Here is a 27,816-nt window from a genome sequence, read left to right as displayed (position 1 = left end):
TGCCTGGTAGAGATGGACTGCTTGACTACAGGATACCAACTGACCAGGCCACCAGAACAGCTCCTCTAGTGCTGGTCCAGTCAGACACCCAGTCCTACGGTCCAACGGGCCCAGCAGGCATCAGCCCATGGTGCCCGTGGCACATCCAGGATCAGGCCTGAGTGAGGCTGGGAGCAGGAGCGCACTGTGCACGTGGGCTGGGTTCAGGCCACCCCACCGCTGTGCTGCGCCCTCAGCTCGCACGTGTGGCCCTCTGGGAACCCTGTGTGACCCACTGACCAAGGAGGGAAAAGCACTCTTTGGTTTATGGAAGGTCAGCCTGGTACAGGTGTGCAAACCGCAAAGGGATAGTTGCTGTACTCCCACCCTCCCCAGGGACGGCAGAAAATCATCCCCAAAGCACCCACTTTGTGTGGAAACAGAGCGGCTCTAGGTTAGAATATATACACTCAGTGCTGTGTGCTCAGTCATGTCTGCCTCTTTGCAATTCCATGGGATTTTGAAAAATGGAATGGGTTGCCATTTCCTCTTCCAGGGGGATCATCCCAACCTAGAGATCAAACCCGTGTCTCCTGCATCTCCTGCCTTGATAGGCGAGTTCTATCACTGCGCCACCTGGGAAGCCCAATACAGACGCAGAGACAGTGGCAAATAACTTAACCAGCCAGTTAAGAACCTAGCAGGAAAAAAGATTAGAAGATAGGAGATGAGGCGTAAAGGCAGGTAGGTGGACATGGGAATGAGCTGCTACCCAATAAGACAACCTTCATACTGCATGTTAGTGAATGCCCATCAGAAACACCAACCATGGAAGAGGAACCCAGCAACCAAGCAGGCAGAACTGGAGCAGCTAACACCAGCCTCCATCTGTCATCACTGTGGTGCTGGTACAATGAATGTATGAACACGGTAGCCATGTAGGCAAGGACAGAGGATGAGAGTAGAAGAGGAGTAAGCAAGCCAGAATAAGGCTCTGTGAAGAAAGGGCTGGGCGAGAAAAGGTTCCCTAGTCAACCTTTAGAGAGACCTTTAGAGAGAACTGCAATGTCTATTGAACTGAACTGAACTGAAGCTTATGAAGTGTTCTGCTATGGCCCTGGGTTAGGATGAGGGATCCCTACACAATCTCACCAACCAAGGACCATAAAGCCAAGTTGTCTGTAGCAGAGACAAGTTCTGAATCCCAGAGGCAGCACAGTCTACCTCAGGCAAGTTAAACCCTCATGCCTTGGAAAGGCAGCGTTGTCTTGATGGGAAAAGACAAGTTTTTGGAATATGGATTTGCCCTCAGGACCTCAGCCACGAGCAGATCCTGAAAGCTTACAACATGTTTGATCTGCCTCTACAGGATCTCAGACATCATCACATTAGACCCAGCAACCCACTTTCTAGGTCCATGGGATCCACAGTCCTATTACCTATCGCACCAACCAGAAGTTGCCAGCCTGGCAGAACGATGGGACGAGTTGAACTCACAGCTAAAGCGTCAGCTTGGAGGTGCTTGCAAGGATGGGGGCCATCCTTGAGAATGCAGTGCTCAACTTTAAATCAACCGCCTTAGATGATGACTGTCTCCACTGGCAGAATAAATGAACCTAGGAACCAAGGGCTGGGAGTAGGGGTGGTCCTGCTACCATCACTTCTGGTTACAGCCTGGGGACTTTGTGTTTTTGTCCTCTCAGCTCTGAGCTCTTCAGGTATAGAGATCCTGGTTCCCCAAAGAGGAAGCCTTCTGGCCAGAGGACACATTGTCCTGTAGGGTAGCCAATTCTGTGCGCAATGAGACCCTCCCAGACACGCTCACAAAACAGCCATAACTTCTACCCTTGAGTCAATCTCTTCCTTCTTTACTCTGCCTGGCACTTAGCACCATCTGAATTATATTGCTTATTTGTTTACTTGGATATTGTCTTTCTCTCCACCATAATGTAAATTCCAGGAGGGCAGAGATATTTATTTGTTCTCAGTTGAGTCATCAGTGTCTAGAACAGTGCTGACCACACTGAAGGCATTCAGTAAATATTTGCCAAATGAATGAATGACTCTGCAATGTAACTTTTTGGTGAGTGGGTAGTACTCAACTCTAAGTATTCATCATCATTTATTTCAGTTCAGTTCAGTCACTCAGTCGTGTCTGACTCTTTGCAACCCCATGAACCGCAGCACGCCAGGCCTCCCTGTCCATCACCAACTCCCAGAGTCCACCCAAACCCATGTCCATTGAGTCAGTGATGCCATCCAACCATCTCATCCTCTGTCATCCCCTTCTCCTCCTGCCCTCAGTCTTTCCCAGCATCAGGGTCTTTTCAAATGAGTCAGCTCTTCACATCAGGTGGCCAATCATTTATTTAACCAATCACTTATTGCTGGGCTGTTCATTTTCCTCACATTCTTTCTCTAATGAAATAATAGCAGGCAAAATCTTTATGCACATCATCTATTATTTCCATATGATGAAGTCCAAGCAGTACAGTTTGCTGGCACATAGATATGACTTTTAGTTTTCCAGGCTTTTGATATGCGATACCTCATAGATTTGTTTGAAAAGTATTACTTATGCATGCAATTCAGATTTAGCACTCTTGTCCAACAGACTGTCTTGGCTCCACATAAAACCATATTCTGACCTGGCTCCCTTCAACATTTTATAGAAGAAATCCAACCATATTCAGAATGCTAAAATTTCTTTTTCATTGCCTTGGCTGAAGACTGCATAGGGGTCTCTAACCCTAATTCTGACTCAGCCCTACAGCTACACTTCATAAATCCCAAGCAGACATTTCAGCTCTCTGTTTCATCTCAGGCTGCTCTCTTGGCTGGGGGACCTTTTTTTGCCCCAGCCTTCTTCTCCTAGAGCCACCTCCTTGCCTACTCATTTCCCTTCCTCCTTCATGCATTTTCTCCCCCCACCTCCCAGAGTTAAATTCCTCCCTCACTTTACAAGCAGAGAACTGCCTACTGGGGCCTCCTGTAGAGATGCAGGAGTTTATTTTTAGCTTATACCGCCTTCTCTAAGTTGCAAGTTTGTGTCTCTTCCTAGAGAGAAATTCTCAGACTCTAATGCATAAAAGAAAACACTCCTTGTTTTTTTTATCCTTAAGTTACTCCCTCAGAACATGGAGGGCCGAATTCTAACGTTCTATTTGTATTATGCAATTGACTTGGATTTAGTCCTGCGTTACCTATTTGATGAATGTGTTGCTCCCCTTGAGCTTCCTCCAGAAGTCCTCTGTTCCTCCCCTCCTCCCATGGTTTCTTTGTCTCCCTCCTTTTTGTCTCAGGTTCTAAGCTTCAGAGGCCAAAAGAGTTGGTTCTGGGTCCCATTTCCATTGCTTACTGTGTGAATTTAAACATGAAACTTTACTTTTCTGGGTCATCGTTTCCTCATCTGTAGAATACCGCCAGCTGCTATGAAGAAAAAAATGAAGTAAGACATAAATTAGTACAGTGGCCTGAGGAAATGTTAACAGTTCTTACTTCACGCTTCCATTTGGCACGTCTGCTCTTTAAATGGCTTCTTGGAAGGGCATGCCTTGTCTCACTTCTCTTTGTCCTTTCCATTTCTTAGTTTCCCTAATTTTGTCCTCCTTCACCTTCCTATGGAGGAACCTCAAATACGGTTACGTCTTCTGAAATTTGCCCACCCTGTCTTCACTTCTCAATAAGCTATGTTCTTCCTCCTATCTTTTTGCTACACTTTTTCTTGTTTATCTTCAGGTTTCAGAAATGTTTTCCTTTGCTTTTCCTTCTACCACAGCCTGAACTATATCTCTGTTATCTTTCTCTATTGTTTAAAATTCCTGCACCCACCTCCTTCTTCTCTTTCAGTGGCTGATGACTTCCCTCCATGCCTTTGGGCACTTGTGCTATGTCTTCTCTTCTTACTTGTCTTTCACATCTGCCTTGGTGACACTATTCTCTAATGCCTACACTTTCCCTTTATCTTTGTAGAGATCATATCTAATTCCCATGATTCCAGTAGCATTCATTCACTCATTCATTCACTCATTCATTCACTCATTCATTCATTGAGTGAATATTATTGCTGCTGCTACTGCTAAGTCGCTTCAGTCGTATCTGACTCTGTACGACCCCATGGACTGCAGCCCACCAGGCTCCTCCGTCCATGGGATTTTCTAGGCAAGAATACTGGAGTGGGTTGCCAGTGCCTTCTCCGAATATTATTGAGAGCCTACTAACTTTAAGGTGCTAGGTTGGGTCTTTGGGAGACAGAAATTAAAGACACAGTCCCTGCCTTTAAAGAGCTCAAAATCTAGTGGGGAAAGAGGTGAATAAACTAATCCTATTAGAGGGATAGGTCTATGAAGGGGGCAACGCAGGGTGAACTGAGGGGGCAATTAGTGGAAATTGAGGTGGAAGGAAGAGGTATAGAGGAAAGCATTCCACAGTTGTTGACATCATAGTTGTTTTGAAGCATGAATAGGAATAAGTCAGGAGAAGTGGGATGTGAGGTAAGGGGTCAATATTTGCCTTTGCATCGAGTCAAATCCTGCACTGCTGAGTCACTTGAGTACTCAGTGCGATCAGATGATTCTCAGCGCATAGCTACAGGATGTCTTTTCTTTGACTGCATTCCTCATCGACTATAGCCTTTCTTGGCCAATGAATCAAAAGAACTTCTGGTTTGGTGATCCTATGTTCTTTATTGATAGAGCCCTATTTCATATTTATCTCTCCCTTTCTTCATACCAAATCTAAATGAGCATATAAATTTGTAACCTACTGTTACATTCATGAAGACAATAAAAATGTTTGCACTGGTCTGCTAACTAGAATTATCACACAGTTTGGGCATTTTTCTTCTGATATATTTTGTAAACTTTGTGTAACAGTTCTCCCTTCTAGTAGTTTTCATTAATTGCAAATACATATGCCCCATGGGCTTATTCAGACGAATTGATAATCAGGCTCCCATCTTCTGGTCTCATAGTGAAAGTTTCATAAGTTTCTTAATGCAGCTGTGTTCAGAGGGGTCCTGGCTTCACAGGATCCAAATGTTATTGCTCCCATGGACTCCTTCCTCCTCCTCACTCCTCCTCACTCTTCTCCTCCTGCTTCTCTTGCCCTCTCTTATCATAGCACAGCAGAAACTTGGAGCTCAGTGAACAACAGGCAGATCCAGAGCACACGGCTCTGAGATGGGCTGAGGGGAGCAACGTGGCCACTGCGGCCAGATAGGCCCTGGATATAGAGCCAGCCGAAGGCAGCCTGAGGAATTCTAGTGACAGGGCAGAGCGTGTTCAGAGGATAGTGATGGGTCATGGTGAGCCATCCAGGCAGGTGGGTAATCTGCCTGGAATTTTTATTGTCTTTGCATTGAAATTACACATTAATTGAGGAAGATATGAAATATTTTTACTGTTAAGTCAGCAGCCACAAATGTAGTATATATTTCCATTTATTCAATCTTCTTATGTCTTTTAATAGAATGTTAATATTTTTCCATAACAATGTCTTGTACATTCACTGTAAAGTTGACTCCCAGACGCACTACAGTTTTGCCACTATTGTGAATGATACTTTATTTGGGTGTTGCTGGAAGAGAACGCTATGGATTTTTGTGTTAATCCATGTGATTTTGTGTTAAGGCAAGTTTGCTAACCTCTCACTAATTTTAATACTTTGTTGGATTTTCTACATAGATGATTCTGTTGTCAGCAAAGAAGGATGATTTAATATATTGTATTCCAATGCTTGTTTGTATCGGTCATCAATTGCAGCAAACAAATTGTCCCAACGTAGCAGTTAAAGACAACAGATATTTAGTATCATACAATATCTGAGGTCAGTGATCGAGGAATCTGGTCTGGTATTGAAAATCACACAGCATTACTTCATTTTATTCTATTTGTTAGAAGCAATTCACTAAGTCCAGCCCAAGATCAAGGGGAGAGAAATTAGGTTCCACTTTTAGAAAATACTGTTAGAATTTATGGACATATTTAAATCACCACATCTTACAATCTTTTCTCTTTTTGTCTTCTATTTAGAAATTTTTATTGTTGAGGCCATCCAATAACAGGTTAAATAGAATCAGAGATCATAATAACTTTATTTTGTTCAAGACCTTAAAGGAACTGATAGCTTGTGAGGTTTCTTCATCCACTACCATGTTGACCTTAATTTTTTGGTATAAAGTCTATCAGATTAAAAGAGTTCCTTTCTCTTCCTGACTACTGAAACTATTATTATTTGAGCATAACTAAATACTAAACTTCATGAAATACCTTTTGCATTCATAGGTTTTCTTTTCTTCCCTTTTCTTCTGTTTTCTCTTTTAAGATAGGTTTTTTGATAGTAAACCATTCTTGCATTCCTGGGATAAACTGCAGTAGGGTTGTGTTTTTTAACACAAAATTAGATTCACTTAGAAAGTAATTTATATAGGATTTTCCCCTATATGTTCATAGGTTAAATAGATCTGTACATTTTTCCTGTGCTATCCATACTGGTTTCAGACTCAAGGTTTCATTAGTTCCTAAAATGAGTTGGGCAGGTTTCCTCCTTTCTCTGCTCTTCCCCTTGGAAGTCTTGCAGCATGCCTCCGCGGGAGGCTGGCCTTTTCCTTTCCATGCACCCGTTTATCTGCATTGACTGGTCTACTTGCTCCTCTGGCCCCTGACTTACTGCCTCACTTCCAGTTCATGGTTTGCACCTTCTTTCCTGGCTCTGTGTTGCTTATACAGGCACAGCTCAAAGATACTGTAGGTTGGGTTCCAGACCACTGAAATAAAGCAAATATTGCAATAAAGTGAGTCACATCAATTTTTTTGGTTTCCAGGTGCCTAAAAAAGTTACATTTTCACTATACTGTTGTCTATTAAGTGTACAATGGCATTGTCTAAAAAAATGTACATGCCTTAATTAAAAAATGTTTTACTGTTAAAAGTGCAAACTATCATCTGACAACACAAGGTTGCCACAAACCTGCAATTCATTAAAAAAAGAAAAACCCTGAGATCTTTGCAAAGGGCAATAAATCGAAGTACAATAAAACAAAATATGCTTGTATACAGCAGGGGTCTAAATTTATACTATTTGGGTCAGATGTGTAATTAAAAGTGAAAGTGAAGTCGCTCAGTCATGTCTGACCCTTTGCCTACCAGGAGTGAAGTCGCTCAGTCATGTCTGACCCTTTGCCTACCAGGCTCCTCCGTCCGTAGGATTCTCCAGGCAAGAGTACTGGAGTGGGTTGCCGTTTCCTTCTCCAGGAGATCTTCCCAACCCAGGGATCGAACCCAGGTCTCCCACATTGCAGGCAGACGCTTTACCATCTGAGCCACCAGGGAAGCTAATGGTAATTAATGGTAACTGCTTTATTCTGCATAGATGACTCAGGCTTCCTCATGAACCCTTCACTGTCAATGATGGAGGCAGGGGAAGTGATATGAAGCCATGTGGTGTGCTAAAATTTGCCAAATATCAAAGAGTATCTTTATATTTTACTGTTTAATATAATAACCTCACTGTGAAGAAATATTCTCCCTCTCCCTTTTAGGTTCCAAGATGGCTTCTTGGATCCAAGGGAAACTGACTTGTGTTCATGGTGATGAGGGGAAAGGAGGCTGGTAGCTTATCTGCATGGCATTTACTCAACAGTGGACATAGCTAAAGAGGCATCGGAGACCAGAGAACAGCAGACACACCTGAGCTGACACCAGGCAGCTCCTCTAGTCATTCGAAGACACACAACATACCCAGGTGCTTTCTTAGGGAAGTACACTGGGGGTTGGGGAATTTTGAAAAGAAGACAAATGGTCCCGGTAGGAAGTTTGGACATTGAACTTGACTAAATATTTATCCAAAAGAAAATAAACTAGAATGAATTCCTTTTTAAAACTGAGAGACATTGCACTTACTTTAATTAGGAGATTTAAGTGTTTGTTTTCCTTACTACCCAGTGGTATGTGGCTTGAAAACAAGATCAGTTATAGAAACATAAAGAATGGTCCAATTTTTACACATCTCATTATACTGGATAAAAATCTTATATATGAACCAACAGATCTTGGCTTCCTTATCTTGGAATCTCATCCACCAACAGACTTTATGTCACCCGGTCCCCCCTCATCCTATCCCTTCCTGGCTCTGCCAGAGAGGAGACAGGTATCGGATAGAAAACTACGGATGAGTTCTGGCCGCCCTGCTAGCTGGCTGTGTGACTGCTCTGCCTCTTAATTTTCTGATCCATAAAATGGGAAGATTAAGGTAAATGAAGCTTAAAGTCTTTCCAGCTTTATGGATTTTTTTTTTTTTTTCTTTTCACAGTCTTTCCTGCATCCTAGCACCTTCTTCTTCTCACCAGAGTGTATGTAAACTGAAGGGAAGGTCCGACTTTCCAGATCATTTTTTCCACTTTATCTGGCCCTTTCACTGATTTCTCTGCTGAGTTGACTTAGGCAGCGGTCCTGCTGACTGCAGAGTGGCCACAGCGGTTAGAGCTGGTTCAAGTCTGTAACTGTTCCTTGTGGCCTCCTGCTCCTCTCACCTGCCTGTCCTTCCCACTTTCTTGTGAAAAATCCTATTGGCATTTCATACCCTTCAAGTTCTACATCATACAGCCTGTGTGACTCTAAATGCTGGTTTTAAAAATCAAAAGCACCAAAGCAGAGAGTCTGTTTGGATCAGGAAGGCAAGAGTACACTTTCTGATAACACTGTTTCCCCAACAAAACATAAATCTGAACAAATGGATCTACTGAATCACTGGTGCTGGGGTGCACTCTTTTTCTCTCTTTTGGCGCCTGGTAGGGTTATTTCCCATCTTCCAAAGCCGGAGCCCTAATGAGCTCCAGGGGGACAGAAGTCTGTCAATCACAGGGTACTTTTCAAGTATAGTCATCTCAGCCGCATCAGAGAACCACAAGGCATGAAATAATTAGAAAGCCCAAAGTAACTGCTCTGTTTTACAAGAGCAAAATCCGTATGTGGATCATTTACATAAACCTGTCACTTTCCATTACAGTTCTAATGTAGGCTGGGCAGTAATCGCAGGCCTGCTGTCAGGGGAAGGGAGGTCAAGGTAGGCTGGGCCTCCATATTGGAAGCGCAAGGTACGCATGTGCTATGCCAGCCGCCGCCCCCTCCTTCACCGACTACTGATTTAAAGTATCTTTTCTTTCCATTAAAGAAGAACTATTCCTGCTGCTATGGCAGCAGACCCGTGCTTAAGAGAGAGAGAAAAAAAAAAAGCTTTTGCATCAAGCTATTGTTAGGGGAGAATTCACTTTGAGGAGCATTTCAAAGCTGATCCGATTGGGGGAAGAATCATGTTAAATATTTGCTATGAAATATTTATAAGAAGAGCACAAGAGCAATTGACAAAGTTGCCTGGGAAAATAAGCATTTCTCCTCATTTGAAAATTTGGGGAGTGGGGGTGGGGGGTTTAAATGTCCTAGGGAGAATTTATATAAGTACAGATACGTGTGTGATGCTTGTTCACAAACGTGTGCGTGCACGCATGCACACTTGCACACATGGTTGAACGGGTTGATAGGATTTAGGTCAATCTGCATCTGAATGCGGTTTCCCAAATACGGCAGCAATAAGAGGTCACTGAAGACTCTGTGATAATTGTGTTTGAAGAGGCACTGTACTGATGCCCACAAAATGAGATGCCCTGGACTCAGCCTGGCGGCCACAAGGTACAACAGCAGCTATCTTATAGGTGCTCCCCTCCTGTCCACACCCAGGAAAGGGACTCTTGAGGAGGAAGATTCCCCAAGCCTGACCCTTCATCCTATCAGCATAATACTAACAGTGCGTTGAAAAGGGAAAAAAACGGTATGTCTGAAACCAGACCTTCTGCTTTTAGAGGATGTATTTCTATCTTACCTGCTTGTGGATTTTTCAAAAATATTTAGCACCCAAACCCTGCCCACCTGAACATACAGTGTGTAATAAACATTATGTAATGAAAGGTGGCAATGATGTGTTGACTTACATAGTTAAAGAAGCTCTGCATCAACTGTGTATATTTTCAGTATCTGGGGGTTCTTCTCTCTATTGGGAAGAGAGAAATGAAAATATTCTGTCTAATGCAGTGTCTCCAATAAATCAATCACTTATTTAACCCTTAGCCTTTGCCACATGAGCCTTGCGAACATTGGACGTCACATTTTATATGGCTTTGCAATTAACATAGTGTAATATGATGAGTGTAAGTGAACAGCTAACTGGGTAATGCATACACTGTTACTGATGCTTGTTTTAATCCAGAAGTCCTATAGAGAATTTTACTGTAGGCCAATTTTATTAATCAACAAACACATCATAAGATTCTGGCCAAAAGAGCAAGTGGCCTGAAACGACCAGTTGCAATAATCTCTGCCGTACACGACTCTATCTGAGAGGTCCACGGCTACCTAACGGTGAGCGAGGCGGACAGGGGGAAGATGCTTGGGCGTGATACGGGTCTGAACCACAGCCAGCCTGTTTCTTATCTGAGAGATCACCAAGTGGGAAAGCATTGTGGATGGATTTAAATCAGCTTTTTTCTCTATCCCTCCTCCCTTGCACACAACAAAAGTCTAAATCCCTTTTCAGGCCAGATTGCCCCATTTCCCTGCATGGGCCAGGCAGATTGGAAACATGTTTGTCATTCAGCTTTTCTCCAGGCTAATCAGGAGACACTGGGGTGGTGGGATTTCTGCCTTTCATCTATGGAGCCTGCCTCTAAAATCAGCCGCGCGGAGGCCGCTGGGCCCACTCGAGAGTGGGGCTGCCTGTCATCTCTGCAGACAGATATAAAAATATTGTTAACCACGAGCCTAAGCAGAGGGTTTAACAGGGATTTGAATCTAAAATGTGATACTCGACATAGACTAACTTGATCTGGTCCAACAGAGCCGAACCCCTTATTCTGTTCTAACAAAGTGTGTCACATAATGGAGGAGATTTTGATGGGATTTACAACGTCTCTGTTTCAGGCTAGATGCTGAATAGATCTAAACTGTGAATGAACATTTCTGCCTCCAGAGTGGTCATGAGGAGAGGCCTATGCCGGCCTGCCTCCTGAGTCAAGGTCTTATTAACAGGACAGCTTTCAAGTTCACCGAGGTGTGGTCCAGCGCGAGCAGTGGCAGCTGGGCTTGGCAGGTGTGTAGCAGGGGATCGTTCTGTGCAGAGCCTCACACAGTGCAGAGGGCCACAGTGATTCCCACACCTTCTACATTGGGAACCCCAATGAACTTCTGAACCCCCCCAATTCTGGAAAATAACTCTTTGTAAAGACAGTGGACACCAATCATGAGGAGGCAGTATAGAGTGGTGGAGAGGGTCCAGCAGGGCTTGGTTTGACTCTTGGCTTCTCTGCTCAACGTTGGATCTTGACCAGATTACTCTCTACAATTCAGTTTCCTCATCTACAGTAAGGAGATGGTGATAGTGTCTTTTCTCTGGAATTATTGCAAGGAATACAAGGGATAGTGCATGTTAAACATTCAATCTAGCCTGGGTATAAATGCTTGATCTATAGTACTGTTTGGCGTCCCAGGTGGCACAGTGGTGAAGAATCCACTTGCCAATGCAGGAGGCCCAGGTTCAGTCCCTGGATGGGGAAGATCCAGCTGTCATAAGCCACTCCACTATTCTTGCCTGGAAAATCCCATGGACAGAGGAGCCTGGTGGGCTACAGTCCATGAGGTCACAAAGAGTCAGACACGACTGAGTGACTGCGCATATACACACGTAATGTTATTAGCTATTGCTTGTAGTTCGTGGCAGTTGAGAATGGTTTGGGACCTTCCTTCCACCACATGCTGGCTCATTCTTAGCTATTGCTGTTTGGAAAAGCAGTGATAAAATTTTTTGTTGTAAACATCAGTGATACAGTGACATCCAGTTATATTCAACTATCAAGAGACCACTTGGGAAAGTCCTATATTTCAGGCATAAGCAAAATCTAGAAAACAGTATAATGAACACTCATGGATATACCACAGAATTTTGACAAATTTTAATATTTTGCCATACTTACTCAGATCTTTTAAATGAAATGTTAGACATTTGGTTGAGTTACTTGCTACCCTCCTTGAGCCCATTCTTCCTCCTACTTTCTCATCTCTGTTCTGAGATAACCACTGTCCTGAATTTGAGCTTTAATTATTACCATTGCATGTGTGCTAAGTCGCTTCAGTTGTGTCTGACTCTTTGTGACCCTATGGATTGTAACCCATCAGGTTCCTCTGTCCATGGGATTCTCCAGGCAAGAATACTGGAGTGGGTTGCCACGCCCTCCTCCAGGGGATCTTCCTGACCCAGAGATCAAATCCTCATCTCCTGCATTGGCTGGCAGGTTCTTTACTGCTAGTGCCACTTAATTATTACCAGATATGTTTTTAAATTCTATATAGCTGAAGCAATAGCTATATATGCCCAGAAGCAACATTTAGTCTTGTTTTATACCAATGTAAATGGTGTATTGAAAAGTCCATCACTGACTTTTTTCATTTAATATTGTGTTTTTATATTTATTCATACTTGTACATTTTAATAAATCCAAATGGATAAATTTTTACTATGGTGTAGACTTTCATTCATTCTGTTATTGGTAGGCATATAGGCTCTTTCCAGTTTTCTTTTCTGAAACAATTCCAGAATTAATCTTTGTGTGTTCTTGTATACGAGTGCCTGTCTATGGCGTGTATCTAGAAGTGGAACTGCTAGCTCCTTCAGGGCGTACATTTTCATCTTTTTTAAATATTGTCAAATTGTTTTTACCACTAGCAGAGTATGAAGGTTTAGGGAGATATTTATATGGAAGGGAATATATTAAATAAGTTTACTCACCCAACTTTCTTTGAGTTTCTAGAAACGATTTAGGAGGCGATAATGGCTGCTCTCTTATAAGCAGCTATGGAGTGCAGGTTATTTTTTTCCTCCCTGTGTCAATTAACCCCTTTGGACTGTGGTCCTGGTACAGCCCAGTGTTGATAATAGAACGTGCCTGGAGAAAACCAGACACTCAACTTGGGTCAAGAGGTTAGGAAACAAATAGTCGCCTGCGGTCCTTAAATACTCTTCTTCCTGAGGCACCCCCACTAAAACGAAGCTCCTAAAAATAAAACAGCCAGGCTGAAAATGGTTCATTAAAGAACTTCACGTCGTGAGATGGATGCTCCTTTGTAACAGGGCACGCATACAGAAGGGAAAGGGTAGAGAAGGGTGGGTAGACAATGTTGCGTCCTGGACACGTTTTTAGCCTTAGTCACGGCAGCGCTTATACTGTGCTATAATGGATACGTTTCACATTCCCCAGAGACCCGATGCATTAAGACTGAAAAGATGCTTGAATGTCTTTAAATAAAGTACAGTCCAGAAATAATTTTACATAATTACACTGGTAAGGAAGCAAATGATTTTATTTTAGTTCTGTGTGAAGTGAGTCACAGGAATAGAAAATTAACAACTAAAAAGAGATGCGGACCAATTTTTCCCAGTTCTTTTGGGAGAGAGCAAGTCCTTCTAGATGATAAAATGGTAAATGTTACATGCACACAATTCCAAAGCCAAATAAAATTATTTTTGTAGTGCTTACTTATTATTTTAAATCGTGAGTGCCATTACTTCCCTTCATTCTTATACCTAATTGTAAGTTGACTGTACTAGGAAATGAACTATAGTTAATTTGACTGTCAACTAGCGACCAAACTGAAGCCATAAAGGGCAGACTGTTGGCATTAATTAGAGACTTCTGTTTGGCCTTTAGATTTTTATCTCTTTGACCTTGTGCCTCCTCTAATCTGGCTGGAGGGTTTCTGGATCAAATGAAGGCTTCTGAGTTGCTGGACTGAGAACTCTGCACTAGCTTGCTTTCTCTACATCAGGGAGCTTGCCTCATGGTCATAATGCTGAGAACTCCCAGCTTTGACCTCAGGTTTTCTCAGACCCTGAATAGGAAGGAGACTTCACTTCTTTTTCTTCCTATTACAAAACATCTCTCTGTTTACACAGGTCTTGGAAAACAATCCCCATAACCTCAGATATGCAGATGACACCACCCTTATGGCAGAAAGTGAAGAGGAACTAAAAAGCCTCTTGATGAAGGTGAAAGTGGAGAGTGAAAAAGTTGGCTTAAAGCTCAACATTCAGAAAATGAAGATCATGGCATCCGGTCCCATCACTTCATGGGAAATAGATGGGGAAACAGTGGAAACAGTGTCAGACTTTATTTTTCTGGGCTCCAAAATCACTGCAGATGGTGACTGCAGCCATGAAATTAAAAGATGCTTACTCCTTGGAAGGAAAGTTATGACCAACCTAGATAACATATTCAAAAGCAGAGACATTACTTTGTCAACAAAGGTCCGTCTAGTCAAGGCTATGGTTTTTCCTGTGGTCATGTATAGATGTGAGAGTTGGACTGTGAAGAAGGCTGAGCACTGAAGAATTGATGCTTTTGAACTGTGGTGTTGGAGAAGACTCTTGAGAGTCCCTTGGACTGCAAGGAGATCCAACCAGTCCATTCTGAAGGAGATCAGCCCTGGGATTTCTTTGGAAGGACTGATGCTAAAGCTGAAACTCCAGTACTTTGGCCACCTCATGCGAAGAGTTGACTCACTGGAAAAGACTCTGATGCTGCGAGGGATTGGGGGCAAGAGGAGAAGGGGACGACAGAGGATGAGATGGCTGGCTGGCATCACTGACTCGATGGACATGAGTCTGAGTGAACTCCGGGAGTTGGTGATGGACAGGGAGGCCTGGCATGCTGCGATTCATGGGGTTGCAAAGAGTCAGACACGACTGAGCAACTGATCTGATCTGATCTGGAAAACAATCAAAATTTCAATACACACAGGGTACTAAGCTCGTGGGTTTAACTGCTACACAATCTTCTCACTTGAAAAACTGATGCTTAGTAATGATATGTGCTGAGCACTGGGCTAAAATCTCATGTATTATCTTTTTCAATACTTATTTTATGTTATGATTTAGATACTGTTTATTCTATTGTTGGGCTTCCCGGATAGCTTCTTTGGTAAAGAATCCACCTGCAGTGCAGGAGAACCCAGTTCTATTCCTGAGTCAGGAAGATCCACTGGAGAAGGGATAGGCTACCCACTCCAATATTCTTGGACTTCCCTGGTGGCTCAGCTGGTAAGGAATCTGCCTGCCATGTGGGAGACCTGGGTTCAATCCCTGGGTTGGGAAGATCCCCTGGAGAAAGGAACATCTACCCACTCTACTATTTTGGCCTGGAGAATTCCACTTTCACTTCACTATTGTATTGTTGTTGTCCAGTCGCTCAGTCGTGTCTGACTCTTGGCAACCCCATCGACTGCAGCACACCAGGCTCCTTTGTCCTTCACTGTCTCCCAGAGTTTGCTCAAATTCATGTCCATTGAGTCAGTGATGCTATCTAACCATCCCATCCTCTGCTGCCCCCTTCTCCTATTGCCTTCAATCTTTCCCATCATTGGAGTCTTTTCCAATGAGTTGACTCTTCACTTCAGGTGGCCAAAGTATTGGAGCTTCAACTTCAGTCCTTGTAATGAATATTCAGGGTTGATTTCCTTTAAGAATGACTGGTTTGATCTCCTTGCAGTCCAAGGCATCATCAAGAGTCTTCTCCAGCACCACAGTTCGAAAGCATCAATACTTTGGCACTCAGGCTTCTTTATGATCCAACTCTCACATCCATACATGACTACTACAAAAACCATAGCTTTGACTACAGAGCTTTGTCAGCAATGTGATATCTCTGCTTTTTAATTTGCTTTCTCTAGGTTTGTCATTGCTTTCCTTCCAAGGAGCAAATGTTTTTTAATTTCATGGCTGCAGTCAACATTTGCAGTGATTTTGGAGCCCAAGAAAATAAAATCTGTCACTGCTTCCACTTTTTCCTCTTCTATTTGCCATGAAGCGACGGGACCGTAATCTTAGTTACTGTATAGATACCCACCCCCCCCAAATGTAGTGACTCAAACAGGGTAGAAATATATTTTTCTCATGAATCCAGCAAATACCTGCCTCTGTTCCATAGAGTCAACCAGAGACCTAGGATGGTGGGGTGGTTCCTCATGATTGCTGCTGATGTTACTGTTGTTACCACTTCTAGCAGCAGGAAGAGGAAAGAGAGCAGGAGGGTGCTCCTCCAGCATCCCTACATCCTGACCTAGAAGTGACACATCTAATTTTGATTCATATTCCACAGAGATAATTTAGTCCTGGCCACACCTGGACATGAGGAACACAAGGAAATATAGTCCAGTTCAGCAGTCATGTATTCAACTATTATTCTACTGTTGAAAAAGGAGAGAAAGGAACGCTGGCACTGCTATCTTATTTATAGATATTCACACTTCTTTGAAATCTTAACTATACTTATTAACCCATCAAGTCTCTGGGCAACTTGCAGTCTCTACCAGTTATCACCTGTATTTTACTACTGAGGCAAGTTTGATTTAGCAAGTCTAAATAACTTGCCCAAATGTTATACACTTACTAAGCAGAGGCAATGAGATTCAGACCAGGCAATTTGAGGCTAAAGGGTCAGCATTTAAGGACCATTTATACCGATTCTATATTGACAGCTGTATTGAATAATTAATTCATTGGCAAGTTACTTTCCTTTAAACGGATACCTACTTGGCTCTGCAGGAAGAATGAGGTAATCAGGAATTTTCCATTGTGGGAATAGTGGAGATGAGTCCCACAGTTTCCTTTGTCAGAGTTCAGGAGGCTAAACGTCTGCAGAGTGATTATCATGTCCTTGGAAGTGAGGTTTCTGTGGTATAGGTAAAATACCTCTGGATTTTCGTGGTTAGAGGATATTAAGTGACAAAGGAAGGTATTACTTTAAGTCATCTCTAATTAGGTACTTTGGTTTAACACACCCAGTCAAGGATATTTTGAGCTGAAGCTTAAAAAATGCTGCCTCTTTAAGTATAACTCACCATTAATGCTTAGATGAAAGGTATTCTGAACCTCTGGGACCATGGTCCATCAGCTCAACTATGTCACCCATAGAATGACAAGAAAATAGTTATTTTACTCACATTTCCAGTCAGAGGGTTGGGGGAGGGGGGAGCAATTTAGGTGTCCCTGAGGGAGAAGAAGGAAAAAAATTGTGTGAAAGATCAATGTTACTGTAATTTAATTAAATGAAGGATGTTGAATTTGAGCCACAAGAATGAATGCTAATTTGTGTAACTATTGAGTTACATGTGCCCCAAACAACTAATGACCCTCCTTAATTCAAGCAGGGGCTGTTCTTAAAACACAGTGTGAACTCATGGGAAATTGCTTGATCTCTCTAAACTGCTTCATCTGTAAAATGGGCAGACAAATGAATATTTTTTGTTGTGAGAATTAAATGAGATAACTCAGATATCAACATTGGCAATATTAAATGGTGATTACTGAATAAATATTAGGGATTATGGCAACCCTCTACAAAATGCATTGTCAATGCTGGTGGGGGTTGCTGTGGATCACTAATTCTGTAAGATTATGAAAACAGAGTTCTGTGGAGGGAGCTCTTAACAAATTCATTCAAAATATTAATCCAGAACTTTGCTAATGCCAGCTCTTAAATCTCGTGATAGACTAAAGATTTCAGTTAAAGTCTTATTTAATCTTCCCAGGCAAAAATAATCACTCTCCTCCCTGTGATCTCTTTGCTCTTGGTTCATCATTCTGTTATGGTACTTAGCACATTGTGTCACAGAAATGTATTTGCCTGTTCGGATTATTTGCAAACTTCACTGGTGATCAGGTGGTGTATGAAATCCTCTAGGTCAGGGACCATATTTCCTGGCTCCTGGCCTGGTGCCCGGGACGAAGCAGGGTCTCCATAAATGTTTCTTTAATGAGTGGCTAAATGGCCTGGTGGAGGTTGCTAGCCCTTTAGACGAGGAGTCTGGAAATGCCCTGGGTTGTATTTTTCTGGTTTGCCAATAATCAAGCCATTTCACACTCAGTTTCCTCATTTGAGAAATACTCCTTCCAATGTGCTTTCCTTGAAAAGATGCTGTGATAATTAATGAGACTCCTTGGAAAGGAGCACTATTCTCTCTCCCTTTGAAGTTGGCTTTTACAAGAAAATCTTTATATACAAGGCTGTAAAAATTCTGTTCTCCTTCCTGCTTTTTTCTTCCTCAAATCCAAAGGTCCGGGAGAGATTATCTGCCTATGAGACTTCCATTTCCTACATGCCTGGCTCCCAGGAGCATCACCCGCAGTGTACCTGGACCACCCATCCAAGCCCTCAGGGCTTCCCTTTTCACAAATCCATGAAAACCCAAGAAAACGGGGAAACCCAGCAGCTTGAGGCTTGTGAGAGATGGCCCAGGGGAAGCACTGGTGATTCACAGATGCTTTTTAGCTCCTCTGTTCTTCCCAGGGTTGTCCATGGCTTCACTGGAGAACCACCCATGAGGGTTTGTCAGGGACTCTGTATGAGGAGCTGGGCCTGCTGTGCTGGCCTAACACACTGCACATACAGGCGAGTTCTCACATCACGCTGGAGTGCTGTTGGGCAAATAGAGCTGTGTACAGAGTGTGTATAGGGCAAGAGGAAGCTCAGAGACAGGTGAACTGTGGGCTGCGGCTGAGAGAACGAAGAGCCACATTGGAGGAGATATATCCGGGCCAGGTCTGGGGGATGAAGTGGATGAACTAAGTTTGTGAACTTGGACTTAACCTCATGATGCCTCCATTTCCCTCATCCACAAAACAGGGATAATAACGACATAGGGCTAATAAAATAGATAAATAAAGCAATTTGCAAATTATAAGATGCTTTGTATATATTGATTATGAATTATATCTTTGAATTACCTTCTGTAAGGAAAGCAGTGAAGATGTGGCATGTAAGACCCTCCCGAGGTTTTTTTGGTGGGGAGGGGAGGAGGTTGTTGTTGCTGCTTTTGTTTTGTTTTGTGTTTTGGTGTTTTTTTGCTGCTCCACTTGGCTCACAAGATCTTAGTTCCCCAAATGGGGATTGAACACAGACCAGACAGGGACTGGGAAGCCTGTGCTAGGCCTTTTCCTGCTGGCACCAGCCACCCAAGGGAAGCTTTATAGTTTACAGAGGCACTCTAATGAGAATGCAAAAGGAATAATGCACTAGGTTTAAGGTGACATCTAGTATTTACAGCCTAACTTGGAGACTGGCAAGATGTTTTTCTGCACACTTGGGCATGACCCCATCTGAGTTGAACTTCCATTAACTGTTTCATTTCTAAATCTCTAAGATCAAAAAATGTCACTTACTCCCACTCAGTTACTTTCCAATCAACTTTACCAAAATGTCTAGCCCCTTGACCCTGACATTTCCTCCAGGCCCTTTCTGACTTTACTTTTTCCACTGTCCAGCAATCACTGTCTTGTCAACCGTCTCAACTCATTCATCCCGTACCTTTTTAAACAACATGCCTCTCCACACCGCAGCCTCTGTGCGACGATCCGCTCAAGCTCAGCCTTCTGAGCCTTGCTAGAGAAGACCGTGCAACTGTGAGAGCAGCGCTACTCTGAATTCACAGTTTCCAACCTCAGCTGCTGCCTGCCATTCTTCTCTAACAGGACCATATTTTAAAATATTATTGGATGTACTTTCCCTTGCTGGTAGTTCCCGCTGCCCCCATGGAAGCCCAGGGCGTTCCTAGCTGCAGGGAGAAGGCAGTAGTAACCAGCCAAGAACAAAGGCATCAGTGTTGAGCTTCTCCAAAATAGGCTCTTGAAGCTCATTTCAGGGAAAATAGATTTGAAAGCCAAGATTTTCATTTGTAAGAGCCAGGCTTTGTTGAGAGACGAGAGGATGTGTGGGTTCCAAGGAAACAAAATCAAGAACTAGAACATAGTTGATAGAGATCAGCACAGAGCAGGGAGATTGACTGGTACACTCCCACGTATGAGGGTTTCCTGTCACCCCGGAAGGCAACAAGACAAAGCTGAGGAAACACAACAGATGCCCAGAGGGCCCGATACGAGGGGTGGAGGGCCAGCGGAGAGAAAGATACGAGTATGGAAGGAAGGCTGAGCAGGGTAGGGGTGGAGGGGGACAGAGGAAGAATGCAGATCTGCTGGTGAGATTTGGGAGCCCTGGAGCGGAAAGAATTTGCATAATCCTTCCGGACTGGGACTCTGAAAGAAGGCTGCTCCTGATAGCAGAGGTAGAGTGATCCTGGTAGCATGGAGCGGCCACAGTCAAGGGAAAACGCCATGTTTAAGTAGAGGGATGTCCTGGTAATGGCTGGATCCTCCCGTCCCCTCCATGTGCATGGAGGTTATCTAGCTGGGAAGGCAGGGGGTAGAGGCGACCTGGCACCAGAGGGTAAAGGATGCCTCCTCTGCACAGCCCTTCAACGCCGAGGTTTTCGCCAGGCTTCCTCTCCTCAGGCCCTACACTCAGCTCCTGTCTTATACAGATCATTCTCAAATTTGTGACTCTGAGTGGACAGATTCTGCTTCATAACTTTACCCACAGAGCCCGACTTATGATCGAATCTCAGAGTATGTTTATGTTTCTTGGTTGAATGAGTGACCTTTTGTGGATCCTCACTGAATTGAAATTTCGCAGCATCTCTGCCACTTTAAAACAATATAGTGTTTCATATCTTTGGCTTGCAAATAAACCTTTACATACATTTGTTGAAATATAATCATCTCATTTTAGTGTTTCACATTTGAGACAATAACTAGTGTATTTGCCATTTGGCAGAAGAAATTTAGAAATAATAATATAACATTTTTGGAATAATATAATGTAACCTAAATGTTAGTTAACCCAAAGCTTTATCTTTGTGATAATAGGTTTCTAGTCCTTCCAAAAAGTATCCAGAAGTTACTCATGGAAATCCCTAAGGGATGCCTTATTTGCACCCACAGATCGGGCTATTAGGTATTGTTGCCACATGATACCCACTGCACTCATCTCTGCCTTTGGGTCTAGAGTGTCCATGTCTGTTAGCCATGAAGCCATTTTGAAAGTGTTGCTTCTGCCACTGCCCATGAGGTGAACAGCAATGCCCATGACAAAGCTATTTAAATGCCCATCTTTGGGATATCAAAGTATAGCAAAGACATCACAACTTCCACATCCTGCTGCACCTTGTGCCTTGTTCTCTGTCTTCCTCGGGAGTTTTGCCACTGGTTTCACCATTTACCCTCTCCTCATGGTCTGCTTGTCTCTCAGACTTAACTCATCCTGTTCATCTGCTAGAGAGAGACTTGGCTGCGTCTTGCCCACATGCTTGCCTCTTCCTTCTGCTCAAAACAGGCTTCTACCAGCAGGACCCAAACTGTAATCACCCCAAACTAGACCCAGCCCCCAACAAGCCTCCTAATTTTGTACTGAGATCCAGTAATCCCCAGTCTTGTACTGGGAGGGAAAACAATTCTTCTAGATTTTAGCTTTAAAATTTGATGTTTGAAAGAAAATGGCATTCTGGAGCTAGATGGTGATAATTTTAGCACATGACTGAACTATACACCTAAAAGTGGGTTAAAACAGTTTAAAAATGATTAAAATGAGTTAATTGTTTCAATTTAGGACATATAAAAGGAAAACTGTAAATATTTACATAATTTTAAAGAATTTTTTTTTTTTTATAACTGCGAAGGAATAGGGAAAGAGAACTAGAAAAGTATTTGTAACATCCTTCAAAGTTATTAAATGAATTGGGTCAAATGTCTATGAAATCCTTTTGCAGTGTGCACTTGGATTTGCATAGACAATTTCTATTTTTATCTTTCCCACTTTATTTCTTCCCTTGGTGGAGTTCTAGTATCCATCAAGAGAGAAAAGTTGTAGAAACAAAACGAGGCTTTGTGTGTCCTTCACAAGGGCTGATTTGTTTTGGAAAGAATTTCAAGGAAGTAAGGAATCTTAAAACTGTGTTTTTATATATACAGTATTTAGTTAAGCTTTCCCCTATCACTGAAGACCCACTTCACCAAATGCATATGTAATTCTTATTAATATTGGTGAATCAATGAGCAAAAGAGAATTGCAGATCACAGGGTCCATATGATTCTCAGCTTATTCAAAGGCCTTGTTTCCAGTGGCCAAATACAAATTCTTCATTTACCACAAACCCCAAAATGTGGGAAGAAGATAGCTGAGTCAACAGGAAATAAAGGAGACAACTCTCAAACTCTGTGCAGAGAATTAAAATGTTACTGTTCCCACATTCAGACAGAGACAAGCCCTTGCTTTTAGGAGCCGGAGACCGCCTAGCTCTGACCAGCTCAGATAGTGCACAAGGATACTATGAGGTCACTATATAAGTTTATTTTCAGTGAAGAAAGAGTATAAAATCCTACTCCAGGGTACTGTTTGCACCAATGTCTTGGAAATAAGAACAACACTGGTGTGTAGTTTGAGTCTCTCATACTTATGACTTCTAACCAAACAAATCATAATCCCACCCCCTAGTCAGCCAAATAACTTTACGTGAAAGCTATATCCGAGGCACTGCAGGCCCTTAAACAACAGCTCAGTCATCGTTCTCATGTCTCCTGGAATGCAAACAGAATGAGTATTCCTTATAGATTCAAACACCAAACCACAGAGGTTAAATGATTTACCCAAGGGTCGGCAAAACAGCTTCTCCCTGGGCAAAGCAGCATTGTTACAATTTCTCAAGAGATCCACACCAGTGCTTATGTTGTTTTGGGAGCCCTTCCTGTGGAGGAGAGTTCAGTTCCCAAACTTGGGAGGTCAATGCCATCACTGTTCTAATAAGCACTTTTCCCAGTCAGATTCTTTTGCTGATGCTTGACTGCATCTCAGACAGTTTTACAAAATGGCTAAGACTGCCTCCTTCCCCACCCACCACGCCTCACTGGATATGCCTGGTGTTCATCCTTCGTTTCTTGCTTCAGCTTAATTTTTAAAACTGCTGCAGCCTTTCACTAACCTAATGTAAACTCTAATACCTCTTTAGCAAGTCGTTTGGGTGCACTATCCTGATGCATAGCGACGCCAGGCAAGGGAGACGTAGAAGTCAAGGTCAACGCTAAAGACACAGGACATCCATGCTATGCGCCACGAGAACAAGGGTCTTAACTTGTGAGATGTGGACAAAGGGGGAAGATTCTAACAGGTAACCCACCCACAGGCATGTGAAGAAGAGATCTATTACACTTGGGGAACCCATTTCCTGACTGCATTTAAACCAATTAAGAAGAAGGGGAATCAGTTTAGGCACATTTTTCTTTAAAACCATGTATTGGGTTATTTAATAATGAACACACCAGGATGTCATCCAATGATACAGTGGGATTCATGTTCCTGCAAAAATTTAGTACCCCAAAAGCCTGGGTTAGAAGCAATTTCTGTCATCTATTCATTCAACAATGATTTATTTCACTCCTACAGCAAGCAATATGGATTTACATGGCTTTTGACACTACATAGAGTAACTGATTTAAAAAGTTATTCTGAGGGGAATATATGCTATCTCCTCTGCTTCCACGATCCTTTCAGCAAACGTTAGTTCACATCTGTTTCTGCTGGGGTAGGAATACCATCCCAGGGTATTCCTAGGAATACTCCAAGGGGAGAGCAGCATTCTGTCATAATATTCTAGCTACCATCTTTAAAGGAAAAGAAATTTATGTTAAAACATACATGGGGGGACTTCCTAGTCCTGTCCGATGTTCCTCCTATTACTCCTGACAGTAGATACTCATCACCCTCCAAGAACCAGCCTCCCCTGTGCGAGGAGAATACACCCATGCGAGTGCAGGTTGCTGAATTAATAAGGGAGGGGGCCCTCATTGCCCCCTTTGAAAGACACTAACCCTTTTAGAACCTTGAGACCTCAATACCAGAGATAAATATTTTTCCTAATAAGTGCCCAGATGGAAAATGGTATGCACTTTGCTTTTTTTCAGGGTCCAAACTCAGTTGCAGGCAGAACTCTCTCTGAAAATTTCAAAGGCGAGCTAAAATGTGCCGGCACACCACCAAGCTTCTATAACTTTTCCAGATTGTGAACATTGAAACAGAACAAAGGGGGCCCAGAAAAAGAGGGACAGAGAGCTGGCAAGACCAGCGCCAAGCTGATGAGACTTTTCTTCCAAGTCTGCATGGTCTGATTTACCTTGCCACTCTATATTTAAGTGAGCTAAAAAGATAATACACAAAGGGGGGAAAAGTTGATAATATTCCTATCTCATTTACTTATAGGTATTATCTATGCAAAATTATAGCTCACAAAAGATTTATAAGGTAGTACACCAAATATTATTCATAATGTATTTAAAAATCTTAAAGTCTGTGACCACAAGACACTTTAAATTTGATACGCTAACCAAAATAAATAATACTTTGCTTTTAAAATCCCAACACTTTCTTTTCATTATGAAAGCTAAATTCAGAATGTCTTTGCGATGACTATATTATAGTTATCAGGTGAATGATTATACAGAAATAAGTCGTGTAGAAATGGACATATCTCTGTGATTAAACTAAAATGGTTCGTCCAGTGGTCATGCATAAGCAAACCAGGATTTAAAATTTTCTATGCTAACAGTCTGTGTTATTAGAAAAATTATCAAAAAGTTAATTAATAGTGAGGGGAACGTAATTCACAATTGTAAAACGAAACCAGTGTTCAAGGGATATTTGCACACAGATAGGGTAATAAATAACCTCCTTGGTAATATCAGACTCACCAGTGAAATCCATTTATACTTTCTGTGCACTTTCAGATGGTAGTTTAGGGCCATAAGGAAGATGAAGCCAGCATCTTGGTCCTTATCCTGTCGCCCTCTGCTGCCACTGCATCTGAGGATAGTGTTTTGTGAGCCCACTGCAGAGTTGTGTTTTTGTGTGGGAGGTTTAGCTGGGCATGGTTTCCTGCCTTTAAATTCTTGCCCTCCCCTAAAGTCAGGGAGTTGGGCAGGGGAAGGGAAGAAAGATGCTCTAGATAGAAGACCCCAGCAAGTGGCAACATGTATGTTTGTGACATCAGTTAACACAGCAAACACACACACACTGACCTAAGACAATGTGCCCTGTGTCATAACCACCCTTTGTTTCGGTGAAATTATATCATTCAGGAGTCTCTCCTGCTCTCTCTTTATCAGAGAATGTGGGTGCCCTGGAATGGCAGGAAGAGGAGTCTCTTTCCTTGCCACAGTTAGTGGTGGTCGCTCAGTCGTGTCTGACTCTTTGCGACCCCACGGACTGTAGCCTGCCAAGCTCCTCTGTCCTTGGGATTCTCCAGGCAAGAAAATCCTCCCCTCAAATGGGGTGATGCCAGACTGAGAAGGAGGAGAGACCTAGCACCCCTGGAGGAGGCTTCCGTTCTGGGCAGTCGGAGCCAGTCCCTGCCTGTGCGCGGCCTTCAGGAGGCTGGGTGAGGAGGGGCACTGCACCCCCTGCGACTGTGTGAGCTTAGGCTCAGCTCCACTGCTCTGTCTCACTTTTGCTCAAGTGCTGCCCAGGGCTTCGTCTGAGGGCCAGGGAAGGGTGCGCTCACCACAGAGATGCGGGATCCTGCCGGGCTCAGCCTCCAGCCTCCCCTGGACTGCTCCAGAGTTGGGTCTGTGGAAACATCCAGGCGTCCAGCCGTGGTCTGGCCTCCCCAGACGTGCCGGAGCCCCCCACCCCCGCAATGCTCCCCCTTCCTGACTCTCACTGCTTTGTCACCCCTTTGTTCACTTCCTACATTTTCACTCAGATGTGGTTTAGTGTTTTCTTTCCAAGGCATATTTTGCATGGAAGAATGCTTTCAGTGCGCTGAGGCCCTAATTGCCAAATCATGGTTGCCAAAACATGTTATTTTGGCTTCAAGCTGGTACAGAGCAGGAGGCATTTTCCTCTCTTGGTGAAGAAAAAAAAAAACAAAAACAAGAACCTTCTTCAGCAGCCCAGGGGCCAGCAAAGACAAGGGGCTGAGGCCTCCGTGGCCCATCCAGCAGCCTGTGAGGGTGACCCCACTCCAGTCAGCCTCTTAGTCAGGGTGGCCGAGGTGACGGGCTCCAGCGTAGCGGGCGACTCCAAAGTGGGGCAAGGAGGAGGTGCAGGGCTGGCTAGGATAGGGGGTGAGGGGCACGTGCAGAGGGTGGCCTGAGACCAGCTGCCACCAGGGGGGTCCCTACCCTGCCCGGTGCTGCCCCAAACACTGCTGCCTGAACACTGCAGACACACATGGCCAGCAGGCACAGGGATTCCAAATGGGGACAAACTCGGGGCCCCGGGGAAGTAGGGGGGAACCGATCAGTATGAGCTGTATGGCTGCTAATTAAGTCCTGATCCCCTGGCTCCACTTGAAACCAATTAGGGAAGGGGATCGAGTTCTGAGAGCAGGTGCTAACTGGTTGCAAAAGCCACGTCGGTCACTTCAGGAAAAGGTTTCGCAGGTAGCTCCAGTGAGGACCAGCTCAGGGAGCCCAGGCTTTGCCGAGAAAATTCATCACTGAACGTTGCCTCACGACACCAGGAGCGCGGAAGAACCCTCCTCTTCCTGTCAAAAAGAACTGTTTTCCCATCCTCTGTTTTCCCCTCGGTAGCTGACTTTCTCCTTGCGTGGACAATGGTGTAATTTAGAAGCGAGTAAATACTCTCCCGGAGATGCCAGCGGCAGCCTCTTTGCAGCACAGACAATATGGTATTTGTTGGGGCTCAAATGCCAGTCCAGAGTTGGCCCCACACAATCCGGCTCTCTCCTTTCCCAGACTGTTGAAGGAAAAAAAAAAAGATTCTGATCACACATGTGTAAACACACTTCATTGCAAATATTTATTTGAAGGAAGCCTGAGAGTTCTGTGAGTATTGTGTGCGTGTAAAGAGGAACTATGATAGAGTGTTAAGTACCTGGGAATACTCTAGTGTATTTTCTTCTTCTTCAGAAACTTTGCCCATACTCTAGAAATTTTGGCCTGAAATAATGGCTGGGCATGGACTGGGCACTTCTGTGTGCCAGGGGCTCTGCCAAGTGTTTTACACAAATCCTTGTTTAATCTTTACAACGATCCTGTGAAATGGGTGTGGTTTAGGGAGGTTAACTAACACATCTAGTAACTGACTGGCCAACCACTTGAATTCTACCTGAGCCTGTATCTTTTAATGCAGTCCTGTTATCCCGTCTCCCAGCTCTGGATCCTGAACAGAAAGAGCAAAATATCTTGCTGTGCGTGCCCAACAAGTAACAGTCAATGAATGAATGAACGCACGGGGCTCAGGTAGTATTAAGGATTAGCCCCAGTTTCATATTAAAACAGTAATCTGGGAAATGGTTCTACTATCTGTTAAGTCTACCAGTCTGGAGATCTCATAGTTGGGGGACATATTTGTACTGATATATATATATATATATTTTCCAAGGGTCTTCCTTTGATCTTCGTGGGACATGTTCTTAATCCTGGCAGCATGGGACCTACATTTGGCACATTTTGATGAAGCTCCAGGCAAGTTGGCTGAAGTTGCTGGCACTGACTCCAGGAATCATTATCAACATAATTTCCTTTTTCTTATGACATGTAATCCCTTTCCTAGCCTCACACCCGGATCTTCCGACTACTCTTGGTATTGGGAGCCTGCTGCTTTGAGTCATGCATCTAACCTCCGTGCACAGGCTTTCTCTGGAATGCATTCTGTGTTTATCGCACTATTTATTAGTTTTATAGCAACAGAGCCGAGTTCTTCTTTGGTGTCTTTCTTTGGATTGTGCACGCTGTTCAGCCCCATAGAAAGAGTGGTTAGGATTTTCGTTAGCACCTGAACTAACTTGAAAGATAATTGAAAGCGTGGATATTTATGTGAAACATTGTTTTATGATTGTTGATTAAAAAAATTATTTCCCTTGATGGTGCTTGGAGATACTGTGAGATGAGAAGGGG

General features: G+C 43.4%; 2 long non-coding RNA genes across 2 annotated transcripts; one reads left to right on the top strand and one right to left on the bottom strand.

The window, feature by feature from the left end:
• Window positions 1-5,401: 5,401 nt before the first annotated feature.
• On the bottom strand, window positions 5,402-25,561 carry LOC112586239. The gene is made up of 4 exons (XR_003110683.3): window positions 25,455-25,561; window positions 24,646-24,757; window positions 9,965-10,023; window positions 5,402-6,745 (listed from the first exon to the last, which is right to left on the bottom strand). It is a non-coding gene; the product is annotated as an uncharacterized LOC112586239 (long non-coding RNA).
• A 309-nt stretch (window positions 25,562-25,870) lies between these two features.
• LOC123334488 lies at window positions 25,871-27,779 on the top strand. Its single transcript, XR_006552447.2, has 2 exons — window positions 25,871-26,742; window positions 27,302-27,779. It is a non-coding gene; the product is annotated as an uncharacterized LOC123334488 (long non-coding RNA).
• Window positions 27,780-27,816: the final 37 nt, after the last annotated feature.

The sequence above is a fragment of the Bubalus bubalis genome, chromosome 7 (genome assembly GCF_019923935.1).
Source record: "Bubalus bubalis isolate 160015118507 breed Murrah chromosome 7, NDDB_SH_1, whole genome shotgun sequence".
Lineage (NCBI taxonomy): Eukaryota > Metazoa > Chordata > Mammalia > Artiodactyla > Bovidae > Bubalus > Bubalus bubalis.
This window is presented reverse-complemented; position numbering and strand designations above follow the sequence as displayed.